Raw genomic sequence first — 12,194 nt, 5'->3', positions numbered from 1 at the left:
TTATCTACCATTTATGAAATTTTATTATTAAGTGTTTTTAGAGGACTTATTCAACATATGAAGGATTTTAGTCAGTAGACACTGTGCCTCTTCGCCTCTACCAGAGGCGTTGTTTTTCTTCTCTGTAGCTGGGTGAATAGGGTAGGATGGTAAAAATTTCCACTGAGAATGTAGCAAAATTGATATCTTCACAACAGCTCCAGCATTTGTGAGATGACAAATACTCCACATGAAAGAGGCAACACAGCGCAGTGGTTAGTGCACAGCCCTGGAGTCAAACTCCTTAAATATTACTCCAAGCTTTACCATTTACTTCTTGTGTGACCTTCAGCAAGATAAATTTTTTTTGTGCATCAGTTTCCTCACCTGTGAAATGGGGATATAAACAGAACCTATATCTTAGGGGTATTATAAAGATTAAATGAGGTAACTATACAGAAAACACTTAGAAATTCTGACACTTAATAAATTGTTTTAAAATGGCAATTATAAGTTTAGTAACTGGCCTCATATTCTCTCTTTTTTTAATTTTACTTTAAGTTCTGGATACACGTGCAGAACATGCAGGTTTGTTACATAGGTATACATATGCCATGGCGGTTTGCTGATCACCGTCTTCTTATGCACATTTACCACATTTCCGTTTGTCGAAAGACACAGTTACCAGATATTTGAATGTGGATGAGGTTTGTTGTAATTACAATTTCACTTGCCTTTTGTGACTGTCTCTGTCACACCAGGGCATGGGGATGACATGAACAAAGGCAGAGCAGTGGAAAAGCATAAACTACGTTCAGGGAATAGTGAAAAATCTAGGCAATCCACAACATAATGCTATCGTAACATACTATTAATTAATGTTAATTAAACAACTATTCATGTTTGGTCTTAATGTCAAGATGAAATATGCTTAAATACTTGGCTTTATTACATATGTAATATTGATGTAATATCATACAATATTTGTAAAATAAACACAGTTATATACCATGTAAATATATTTCATGTATTCATTCTAACCTACCACCAGGTAGTAAAGTTTCAGAGTTTTTTTTTTTTTGAGACAGAGTCTTGCTCTGTTGCCCAGGCTGGAGTGCAATGGCATGATCTGGACTCACTGCAACCTCCGCCTCCCAAGTTGAAGCAATTCTCGTGCCTCAGCCTCCCGAGTGGTTGGGATTACAGACGTGAGCCACTACGCCCCGCTAATTTTTGTATTTTTAGTAGGGACAGGGTTTCGTCATGTTGGCCAGGCTGGTCTCGAACTCCCGACCTCAGATGATCCACCTGCCTCCACCTCCGAAAGTGCTGGAACTACAGGCGTGAGCCACCATGCCTAGCCTCAGATAATTTTTAACTCTGGAGGAGCAGCAATGAAGCACTGTCAGGAATAATTTTCCTACTAGAGAAGCAAGTGGTGACCCTGCATTACAAGGGGCTTATGTGCTGACCTAGTATCTATGTTCTATAGATAGCAGTGGTAGGATCTCACTCCCATAACACCCAAGAGTCACTGCATTATAAGGAACCTAGAATTGCTCTTTTTTTTTTTTTTCTGAAACAGAGTTTCACTCTGTCACCCAGGCTGGAGTGCAGTGGCATGATCTCGGCTCACTGCAACCTCCACCTCCTGAGTAGCTAGGATTACAGGCATGTGCCACCATGCCCAGCTAATTTTTGTGTTTTGAGTAGAGACGGGGTTTTGCCATGTTGGCCAGGCTGGTCTCGAACTCGCAACCACCCGCTTGGCCTCCCAAAGTTCTGGGATTACAGGCATGCCCCACTGTGCCCAGCCTAGAGTTGCTTTCTTAAAAGCATCAATTATGTTTTAGAGGATACATTACAACATTTGTGATGAATAATCAAGCAAAGATTGAATATATTACCCTGTTTAAAGTGGAAATTCACCTCCAGTGGTTTTGCTGATAATGATAGAATGACATAATTTCAAAAATCATTCTTTTAATTTTTGCTTTATAAAAATTTTTGGGCCGGACACGGTGGCTCACGCCTGTAATCCTAGCACTTTGGGAGGCCGAGGCAGGCAGATCACTTGAGGTCAGGAGTTCAAGACCAGTCTGGCCAACATAGTGAAACCCTGTCTCTACTAAAAATACAAAAATTAGCCGGGCGTGGTGGCAGGCGCCTGTAATCCAAGCTACTCCATAGGCTGAGGCAGGAGAAATGCTTAAACCCAGGAGGCAGAAGTTGCAGTGAGCCAAGATCATGCCACTACACTGCAGCCTGGCAGACAGAGCGAGACTCCATCTCAAAAAATAAATAAATTAATTAATTAATTAATAAAAATTTGATGTGAGTGATTATATCCACTAGTGGGATTGCTGGATTGTATGGTAGTTCTATTTGTAATATGTGAGGTAATGAGTATATACGTATATATCCAAAGAAAATGAAATCAGTATGTCAGAGTTATTTGCACTTTCATGTTCACTGCAGCATTATTCCTAATAGCCAAAAAATGGAATCCACCTGAGTCCATCAGTGAATAAATGGATAAAGAAACTGTCATATAGATACACAATGAAACACTATTCAGCCATAAAAAAGAAGGAAACCTTGCCATTTTTAACAACATGGCAATTTTTTTGAGGAACTTCTATATTATTTTCCATAATGATTGTACTAATTTTTATTCCCATCAACAGTGTGCAAGGTGGGTCATTCACATCCTCGCCAATACTTATCTTTTGTCTTTTTGATAATAGCCACTCTAACAGGATTTTCTTATACACATTTACCAAACTTCAGTTTGCTGCAGAACACAATTACCAGATATTTCAGTGGGGGCAAGTGTTGCTGTAATTACAATTTCACTTGCCTTTTGTGAATGTCCCTGTGGCACCAAGGCATGGGAATGACATGTGTAAAGGCAGAACAGTATCACTCCATAAAGAGATGATCTCTCATTGTGATTTTAATTTGCATTTTCCTGATAATTAGTGACATTGAGCATTTTTTTTTTCGTATACCAGTTGGATAGTTGTATGTCTTATTTTGATAAATATTTATTTAGGTCCTTTGCCCATTTTTAAATTGGGTTTTTCATTTTCCTGACTTGAGCCCCTTAAATATTTTGGCTATTAACCCTTTATCAGGTGTATAGTTTGCGAATATTTTCTCCCATTGCATTGGTTGTTTCTTCACTCTGTTGATTGTTTACTTTATTGTGCAGAAGCTTTTTACTTTGATGTAATACTGCTTGTCTCTTTTTGCTTTTGTTGCCTGTGCTTTGGGGGTCATATTCAAAAAAATCATTGTCCAGACCAATGTAATAGAGCTTTTCCCCTATGTTTTGTTTCAGTAGTTTCATAGCTTCAGGTTTTACATTTAAGTCTTTACTCCAGTTTGAGTTGAGTTTTGTATATGGTGTGAGATAAGAGTCTATTTTCATTCTTTTGCATGTGGGTATTCAGTTTTTCCAACACCATTTATTGAAGAGACTGTCCTTTCCTCACTGTGTGTTCTTGGCACTTTTGTTGCAAATGAGTTGGCTGGAAAAGCCTGGATTTATTTCTGGGCTCTCTATTCTGTTCCTCTTGTTGTGTCTGTTTTTATGCCTGTACCATGCTATTTTGATTACTATAGATTTGTAGACTATTTTGAATTCAGGTAGTGAATATGTGCTAATTTGCAATTAGCAGAAAGCTCAAGCAGAACACCCTGAGTATATATGAAGCAGCTCTTTATATGGCCTTCACGAGGATTGGCCTCTCATAGGGCTCGGTTTTTGTATAACTCTTAGTTTTAACTACATCCTAAGGTTCTAGAGAAAATTCTGGAGCTGAGACTTAGATATGCATTTGTACAACTTCCTTGTCTGCCAATCTAAAAGTCAACCTTACTGATAATCCCTATGTTTCTTTTAAGCTTATTTCCTCTTATCACTCATTTGTAGCTAATATACTATGTATTTCACTTGCTTATGTGAACCCCATCATAGCTCCATGAACATAGCACCATAGCAGCAGGAATTATCTATTTTGTTCATTGTCATAGTCACAGTGTCAAGAAAAGTGTTTGGCACATTGCATGTGTATAATAAATAATTTTGAATAACAACCAGTCACCTTATTTTATATATCCTATTTTAGTATCTTGGCATGGTAGATATTTCATGGGTATTTATATATTTCCAACCTTTGGAAGGAAAAAGAAAAAACACTCCATAGAAGGCAAATTGAGAGGCCTGAAAGTTTAGAAGTGACAAGCAACCTAGAAATAGCTACACAGTTTTCATGATCAAAATCAATTTTTGTCATTAATCTGGATTTACTAACTTCTCAAAGTTATCATGTATGTAAAAGTGACTTTAATCTGCTAATACTCTGTGGTGTTCTACAAAATTGCTAAATTGCTTTTATATGAAACTGGATAAGATATAACCCTTCTCCTACCTTATATATTATTTTTTAGCCATGAACCAAATTTTTCTAGCTAAGCCAATTTAAAAAATATTAGAAATGCAAATGTATTGCCATTGTTCTAAAATGTAGTTTTAAAATTCCATTTTTCAAGGTGGGATTTGTGATTATGTGTGAGGTGCTTCATTGTCTCTCAGGTCACTTCCCAGTCAAAATCAGTCCATTTTGCCATTCCTGAGGAAGGGTCTGCTCTGTGTGACTCACGGTTACTTCCATGAATATTTATCCTGCCTGTACTGTTGGAATCACCTTGAGATCATGTACAATTAGTTAGGGTTGATATAATTAGTAATGCTACTGGTTGTGTTACAGCATCTATGGGTCTCAGTGAAGTGGGACCCAATCCCTTCTCCCCATGACTCTGTTTTCTGTCTCTTCTTGATTCTGCTTGCCATTTTGGGGGTGCCAATTTATTTCCTTAGTAAAAGCAACAGTAGTTATATATTAAGATACAACTATATTATTATTTTTTTCTTAAATCCACTGTTACTTTTTGTCTTTTCATTGATTAAACTTCAGGCAAAACTTATTTGGCTGTGTTGAAGAACATTTTGCAATTTTCTTTTCCCTGTGTCTTGTACACTTCGTAGCATTGTGCTTGTGTGTACTGTCTTTGTAAGTTTGACTCTATTAAGTGATGATTCTTTTCATAAATCCTGTATAATACTTGATTTTCATCATTTATTTATATTTTGTCACCTGTACTCTCTTGTCCTGAGTACAAAGAACACACACATTCATCTCTCTACCTTTTTTGTTTATTGATAGTTTACACTTTCTTTGAACAATGTTTAAATGTATGTTTATTTATGTTTGCTTATCCAGTCTTATAAAGAAGAATTTCACAAGTATTTAGTCCCTGCTCATCTTCTTTTGATATTCCTAATATAGTCTAGTAATGGGTTACTTGGGATATTTATTCTTCTGTATTTTAAAATCATGAATCTCAAACAGCTCTATCCACCAAAGAATCTTTTGAACTAAAAAATGCACACAGACAGACCACATTTTCGAAGGATTCAATTTCAAAATAAAGTTACTTCCTACTCAGCCCTGCAAAATGAGGTATCTTCTCTTGATAAAGTTGTGCAAATAATGAATTTCAATCATTGAAATATTCTAAAAATGTGTTATCTTGCCTAAGTAATTGCTTATATGCCTTTAGCAATTAAAAAACATGAAAACATAAGCCTTTGTAAAAGCACATCTTTTTACCTTCCATTTGAGTAATTTTTATTAGTGAAGGAATTTTGTATAGGTATATATTTGTGAAACTTTTTAATAAAATTGTGTTTTTCTGATTATAAAATGATGCAGTTTCATTAAAAACATTTATAAAGCAGAAAAATACATAGAATATAAAAATCATCCGTATTTTCATAGCCAACAAATCATTGTTACGTTAAAAATACATATCTATAAATAATAATTTTTAACAGAACTGGAATCTTATATAAGTTCATTTACTGCTTGTCTCTTAACAATAATGTATAATCTAATGGTTAGTGGAAAATTCATCATATGATGTTTTCATTATTTAATAAATTCCTCATTCTTAGATATTTAGATTGCTTTCATATTTTTCACTGTTATGTATAATAATGTGATGAACTTTTCTGAAAATAAATAATCATATGGTTTTCTGTTAACTACCTTACATACTTCATTTGGAGTTAAATCACTGAGTAAAAAGATTCACATCTCCTCCTACACTCTGCCTTCTCTTATGTGATTTAGTACCTTTTGTTTGCCTTAATCTCTTTCTGCAAAGTAAGAAAGTGATCTGAAAAACTAATTTATATACAGTGTTGTTAACTTGTATGTCTTTTCCTGTCCCTTTCCCTTGCTCAGCTGTCCTAGACCAATTTTGAGAAGCAGACTCCATAGACAGAGGTTTATTTGCAGGAGATTTAGTGGGGAATGTTGTCAGCAATAATACAATAAGGGGAGTGAAAGAAGGTGGTTGAGCAGGAGAGGCTGAACTCGGGTGCAATAACAGGAAGGTCTCCAGCCATCCCAAGGGGAGCTCAGGAGCTCAGAAGGCCCCTCAGAGTGTTCTTGAATTGAGACAGGTCTCTGAATCCAACTTCCTCCTGCCACTCCCATTGACCAGTCCTTAGTTTGGTATAGGGTGCCTTGGGCAAGGCAGTGGCCATGCTCAACACCTGGGTAAGAGGAGGACTTCATCCCAAAGTGGCCATCTGGGGAGTGAACCACTGGTTGTCCAGCATATCAACCTTGTAGATTTTGTGTTATCAACCAAGAAGGGGAGGGGGGGTGAAGTGGAAGTCAAAACAGATGATTCTCCACTGGGAAACTCTTAGTCTTTCTTGCCTGTTACCTAAGTTGGAAAATGTATGTGAGGAAGATCTTCCTCAGATCTCCTCGGCCTCTTTCTCATAATCTTGCTCTAGAACTCAAAATGTCAATGTCCTGCTCTGTGACTCAAAACCAAACATTGTTATTTGTTGCTAAGGGGGCACCTAGAAGCATTTATTGACCGAGCTGTGACTTTAACAATACATTATTTTATGTATCAATGTCACCAGCTTAGAGGATTTCAGTGCATTAACAAGTCCTACTGTGAAAATAACTGTAGTTATTACTGATTATGTAACAAGGTGAAATACTGTATTTTGACCATTAAACTATTTTTTTAAACTAGGGTGACATTTAGCAATTTACCATTTCCAGTAATCGAAATTTTATGTCACAGAAATCACATATTAAATTATCTGGAAATTTATTTCTCAGGAAGATCACCAGGGCACCAGAAAATAATAATAATTAATAGCACAACTATAACAACTTGACATTTTATAAGGACAAAGTATACAGGTTAATCACTAATATTGTAATTTTTTTAACAGCCATTGAACTAAATTTTGACAATTGAAAATAATTTAATTATGAACTCCTGATGATTTGCCTCCCACCTCCAAATAGGCCACCTGTCATTCTTCATGAAATATTTATTGCATGAGGACTGGCTGTAGTGGTTCACGCCTGTAATCCCAGCACTTTGGGAGCCAAGGCAGGAGGATCACTTGAGCTCAGGAGTTTGAGACTAGTCTAAGCAACAGAGTGAGATTCTCTCTCTAAAAAAATATATAATTTGCCGGGCGCGGTGGCTCAAGCCTGTAATCCCAGCACTTTGGGAGGCCGAGACGGGTGGATCACGAGGTCAGGAGATCGAGACCATCCTGGCTAACACTGTGAAACCCCGTCTCTACTAAAAAATACAAAAAACTAGCCGGGCGAGGTGGCGGGCGCCTGTAGTCCCAGCTACTCGGGAGGCTGAGGCAGGAGAATGGCGTGAACCCGGGAGGCGGAGCTTGCAGTGAGCTGAGATCCGGCCACTGCACTCCAGCCTTGGCGACAATGAGACTCCGTCTCAAAAAAAAAAAAAATATATATATCTATATATATATATAAAATTTATTGCATAGGAAGTATTTTGGGGGGATAGTTTAATTACTGTTGTACCTGGTTGTACTTGATGAATATTCACATTTTTCTGCTCTCTAAAATGAACATTTAGCATCATTTAACAACACTAAAATACATCATGGAAGCACAGTTCTTTATTGCCATATTTTGGAATAGGGGTAAATAGGATGAGAGTCGTTTAAAATACATTTTACTCTGTCTCTCTCACTGAATGAAAGTATGCATCCTGGACAGAATACATAAAGCAGATTTTTGAGGAATCTAAAAAATAAATAATAGCAGATGTAGTGGGAGGAAGACCGGAATTTGTTCATTTTTTCCTCTGGTATCTTCTGACTTAGACTCAAGGCAGCTTGAGACCTGAGAGAGCACCTTGTCATAAACACACAGCCGCAGACGCCATTTAGTTCAGACTCAAAGAGCATGAAAGTGGCCTCTTGTTAGTGACAATGGTGGCAGTGAACGCTCTCAGAGGCTTTAAATTCTGAAGGAAGAGAACTTTGATTTGAGGAAGCCTGGTCCCAAGATGGCAGAACAAACCTTCTTGCTGTTTTTCTATCTCCATCCTCCCACCACTTAGTGTGGAAGCAGCGGCAGAAGTAGGTGGCAGAGAAAGGGGTAAATAAAGCCCCAGCTTTTTGGCTGGAAGACTGAAAAGAAGAGCTCCTAGGAACCAGTAAGTAGGAAAGAGATAGCACAGAGGGAGAAGCTTGGGAAAGGTGCCCCATGGAGTTGTTTACAAATTTCTTAGCTGTTTATATGGCCACAGTCCTCTGGTGAGGACTGATAGTAGAATAGTATGTTTTATGTCCTTATCTGGTTGGATGCAGCCTTTATTATTTATTTATTCAGCAACACATCTTGTCCTTGTTGGCAAGGTGCCCTATGAAACGTGATGGAGTCTTTTTCTAAGGCGGAGCGACTTATGTCAAAGGCTCTCTTTACATACGGGCTCCTTACTTAGTTGCTCAGCATCTCAGGCTTGCCATCTGGAAAATGGATAGAATTCTCACTATCTTCAAGAACTGTTATGAGGATTAAATGAATTAATGTACACTAAGCAACTGAAACTAACAAATGTTTCTTTCCCTGTGGCGTTTGGTTTTCAGCTTTCCTATCCATTTCCGAAGCATCAGACCCTTAGTTTTCATGTTTAGCACTCCTTTAGTCTGTCAATTTTACTAAGTTGTAGGATAATTTAGAAGCTTCCTAAGAATCACATGTTAAATAAAAAAAGAATAAAGGTCTTAAAGGAAGGAGTGCTAAGATAAAATCTATGATAACCTGCTGCCCTTTTTCTAACTTCTGAAGAGTTGAGGTTGTCAGAAAACGAATATTGAGATATGGGCTTATCTGGTTCATAATACTCTAAACAACACTGCTACCATTACTATTATTACTAACTTAAACTACTTAAACTACTTAGGATGTGTCAGGTGTTGACTTTCTACATATATTAATTGAATTCTTGCAATAACATGATAAGGTGGGTACCATTCTTATTCTAATTTTACAGAATACATAACAAAAACATCACTTTATTGCCCTAGTCTTATTATGTGTATTATTAAAAAAAAACTATTGAGTACTGGTCTTAAATTAATTATAAAGTTAGTTAATATTTGGTTATCTTTTTAGGATAAAAACTCTAGCTAAAATGAGCCTTAATATGAGCAATGCTTTTTTTCCTACTCCATAAAACAGATCAACCCTCTTTGCAGGCTTTAAGGCTAAAAACCCAGAATCTAATAACTTGAGTGTTGGAGTTGCATCAAGGTTTTTACAATGTAAATTCCTTCCATTACCTTAGTTCAGGTCCTAAGGTTCTCTAGTTTAAATTATTACAATTGATTTCTTTTTATTTATCTATTTTTTTTTGAGACGGAGTCTCGCTCTGTCTCTCAGGCTGGAGTACAGTGACGTGATCTCAGTTCACTGCAACCTCTGCCTCCCAGGTTCAAGCAATTCTCCTGCCTCAGCCTCCTGAGTAGCTGGGACTACAGGCACCCGCCACCACACCCAGCTAATTTTTGTATTTTTAGTAGAGACGGGGTTTCACCATGTTGGCCAAGCTGGTCGTGAACTCCTGACCTCAGGTAATCCACCTACCTTGACCTCCTAAAGTGCTGAGATTACAGGCGTGAGCCTTTGCGCCCAACCTATTACAATTGATTTCTTACTGAGCATAGCAATCTCTTCTTCATTGACTGCATCCTCCACCCTCACTGCTTGAATTATTTTTATTATTTACATGCCTGGTTTAAAAAATAATGGCTGCTCAATAAACTAGGACTTTTTTTTTTTTGACTGAGCACAGGGGATTTTACTAATAGAACATGACAAGGTGGAGCTCACTAGGCCCCTCCCTTTTCAAGTGGTCTGCATGGAAATTGTGAAGAGGGGAGATCCTCAGTGTTGTGAGATCTGAGTGTGGCAGGGACTCCCCAGCAGCTGAGGATCTCTTTCTTCCTCTTGTACTCTCGCTGGGGCTGGTGGTCCGGGGGCCTTACTCCTTGGAAGCCATGTGGGCCATGAGGTCCACCACCCTGTTGCTGTAGCCAAATTTATTGTCATACCAGGAAATGAGCTTGACAAAGTGGTCTTTGAGGGTAATGCTGGCCCCAGCATCAAAGGTGGAAGACTGTGTCACTGTTGAAATCGGAGGAGACAATCTGGTGTCAGTGTAGCCCAGGATGCCCTCGATAGGGTCCTCTGAAGCCCGCTTCACCACCTTCTTGATATGATATTTGGCAGCTTTTCTAGATGGCAGGTCAGGTCCACGACCAACATATTGGTGGTGGGGACACAGGAGGCCATGCCAGTGAGCTTCTTGTTCAGCTCAGGGATGACCTTGACCATTGCCTTGGCAGTGCTAGTAGATGCAGGTATGATGTTCTGGAGAGCCCTGTGACCATCAGGCCACAGTTTCCTGAAGGGGCCATCCACAGTTTTCTGGGTGGTAGTGATGACATGGACTATCATCATGAATCTTTCCACAATACCAGAGTTGTCATGGATGACCTTGGCCAGGGGTGCTAAGCAGTTGGTGGTACAGGAGGCATTACTGATTATCTTGAGGCTGTTGTCATACTTCTCATAATTCACTTTCATCATGAACATGACGGCTTCAGTAGAGGGGGCAGAGATCATGACCCTTTTGGCTCCTCCCTGCAAGTAAGCCCCAGTCTTCTCCATGGCAGTGAAGATGCTGATGGACTCCACAACGTACTCAGTGCCAGCATCGCCCCGTTGATTTTGGTGGGATCCTACTCCCGGAAGATGGTGATGGGATTTCTATTGAAGACAAGCTTCCCGTTCTCAGCCTTGACGGTGCCATGGAACTTGCCACGGGTGGAATCATACTGCAGCATGTAGGTCAGGTAGTTGAGGTCAATGAAGGGGTCATTGATGGCAACAATATGCACTTTACCAGAGTTAAAAGCAGCCCTAGTGACCAGGCACCCAGCATAGACAAATTCATTGACTCTGGCCTTCACCTTCACCATTGTGTCTCAGGGATGTGGCTGGCACTGTGCTGCACAAGAAAATGCGGCTGTCTCTAACGGGAGGAGAAGGGAGCCAAAATAGGACTTATTCTATGCTTCTAAGAACTGAATCCTGGCCTCATTTATTTCTCTAATACTGTCTCCTCTGACTGAAAGTAACAAACAGAAAGCCCCTTATCCAGTCACACAAATACAGTCATCATTCATGCCTTTGCTGCAGAATGTATCTGTCACTCTTGATTAAGTTGTGATGATAATTTTATTGTTTACTATTTATTGAGGACTTACATTGTACCAGGGTTTGTTCTAAGCCCTTTATGTGGACCTATTTTATAGATAAAAGAGCTGAAGTTTAGGGAAATAGTTTGCCCAGCGTCATACATTCTGTAAGTGGGAGGATTTGAACTCCCGGCATGAGAAGATTTGAACTCCCGGCATTCTAACACAAGCCTGAGTTTTTAGCCACGATACATACTGCTACCTGCTTATTTCTCACATTGAAGAACGGAAAGGATCACACTGACACTGCACACCTAACGTACACATCTTGTTTCCAGGAGGCAATAAGATAAATTGCATGGAAGGTCTGTTGGGAGGAATTTGGATGTTGTTACTGTCCCTTACACCGAAGGTAATTATAAAGTCTTTTGAGCCCAGAGCTTGGCAATAGTTGCCAGTGCTGATAAGCCAAAGGTGGGGTATTTCCTTTTTCCTCTGGTTAAAGATCAATTCACTTCTTTCATGTTTTCTTTTTAGTTGATGATAAAGGAGAAGAATAAAAGGATAACAGATGTGA

The 12,194-nt window shown here is 38.8% G+C and overlaps 1 pseudogene; it reads right to left on the bottom strand.

The window, feature by feature from the left end:
- Window positions 1-10,368: 10,368 nt before the first annotated feature.
- On the bottom strand, window positions 10,369-11,398 carry LOC117097489 (annotated as a pseudogene).
- Between the last annotated feature and the right edge of the window lie 796 nt (window positions 11,399-12,194).

The sequence above is a fragment of the Trachypithecus francoisi genome, unplaced genomic scaffold (genome assembly GCF_009764315.1).
Source record: "Trachypithecus francoisi isolate TF-2019V2 unplaced genomic scaffold, Tfra_2.0 Lachesis_group15, whole genome shotgun sequence".
Taxonomy (NCBI): Eukaryota; Metazoa; Chordata; class Mammalia; order Primates; family Cercopithecidae; genus Trachypithecus; species Trachypithecus francoisi.
The sequence above is the reverse complement of the archived record's forward strand: the minus strand, read 5'-3'. Positions and strand labels throughout refer to the sequence as shown.